A 1,767-nucleotide genomic window follows, 5' to 3' on the forward strand; every position below is an offset into this window, starting at 1 on the left:
CTCCGAGTTTTTTATGAGGCACAGGGAGGACTCAAAAGATGGGTAGGCCCGCCCAGCCCTGGCTGGCCTCTCTTTCCCCTTCCTCACTCATAGTGTCTAGACAGGACTCAGCCTCTTTCTAGGCCCTCTGGGCCCTGGGAGGGTCAGGGCCGCACAGGGGCCAGGTGGGAATCTGACAGGACCCCAGGCACTTCGTCGTCAGGGAAGGCTGGGAGGGTGAACGGGAGCCACTGGCCTGCCCCTCCACCCACCTCCACTTGACTGGCCGCCTCCTCTCTCCCAGTCGCAGGTCAGGGCAAGGGCTCTGTGAACCATGACTGCTAGGTTCCACACCTGGAGACCCATCTGGCATCTGGGACTCCCAGAGGGACTCCCAGATGCTTTTTTGTAAAGAGCCTGAGCCCTGCAGACCGGAACCCAGAGTGTGCAGCCCACCTGGGAAGACAGGACTGGGGACTGGCAAAGTGATGAGGGAGGGTGCCACAGAGCCAGAGCAGGGGCCACCTCTCCTAGGCCCCATGGGGGCTGGAGCTTAGCCTGGAGCTACTTAGAGCCCTGGGGATTCCCAGGAACACCTCCTCCCTTCAACCATCTCCCACCCTTGGCTTGTCCAAACGGCTCCAGGTTTGGAGTCTCCTGGTGCGAGGCCTCCGGTACTCTGGACAGGCCCAGCCAGCTTTCACCCCCTGGCTATTCCAGCCCATTTCCCACACAAACAGGGAGACAAACCTGGTGAGATCAGTGGTCCTACTGTTCAAAGTCCCACAGCCCAGAGTCGTGTGTGATAAGAACCATCTGGGTTAAGGAGCACCGCAGAGCTGTCAGATGGCCCGTTCAGGGCTGTCACGAGAGGATGAGACCCGACCAGAAACCCGGTCCCCACTACCTGAGCTGGCCCCGTAAACAGACACTAGGTGCTCCAGAGAGGCCTTTGAAGTGGGAGGATTTGTTTGAGGGGCGTGCTCCCTGCCTGGAGGAAGGGGCTGGGTCGCCCTTCCTGCCCTCCCTGAGGATGGCTGGAGGTGTTTCCTAAGGTCTAGCCAAGTAATTTTGGTCTGAGAGACTCCCAGAGAGGTCCCTGAAGGGGAGATGGCCCTGATCTCTGTGCATCCCACCCAGATGCGCAATCGGGACAACGGAGTGGGAGAGGAGGTCTGTCCTCTGCCTTCAGGGGCTGGAGCACAAGAGGAGCCCACCACTTGGAGAAAGGCAGAGGCAGGGACCGATGGAAGTGGGTCTGGGCAGGTCCCCAAAGATCCCACATTCAAGCCTGTGACATCACTCCCGGCCCATCCCTGGCTGCCAGGGTGCTTCACCCCTCTTCCTGTCCATCTCTGGAGACCGTGACACTTTCCCCAGCCCATGTTCCTCCTGGAGCAGCCAGGACAGGAGGGAGGAGACTGCGGGGACGGAAAGCTCAGATGCGGGCCAGGGCTGGAGCTACACTGGACCTTTAGACACAAAGAGCCGTGATCAAACAAGGCTGCTTCAGTAAACTGAAGGGGGATGAGAAGCTATTTGACCTGCCTCACCTGTGTCACGGGACAGAGAGGGGAGACTTGACGGGACAAGGTAGAAGGCAGTGATGGGAGAGAGGTCCAATCAGTTTATTCCTGCAGCCCACCCACTGCACACTGGTCAGTAAACTGGTTACATACGTCCCGTGACCAGCCAAGGGTTGAATTCAGCCCTCAAATGTGATTTCTTTGACCGGCGAATATTTTGGATTAGCTAAGGTTTTTTTTTCATATTTATTATTTTTATTTA

Source organism: Bison bison, unplaced genomic scaffold (genome assembly GCF_000754665.1).
Source record: "Bison bison bison isolate TAMUID 2011002044 unplaced genomic scaffold, Bison_UMD1.0 scf7180017864473, whole genome shotgun sequence".
NCBI classification, from domain to species: Eukaryota; Metazoa; Chordata; class Mammalia; order Artiodactyla; family Bovidae; genus Bison; species Bison bison.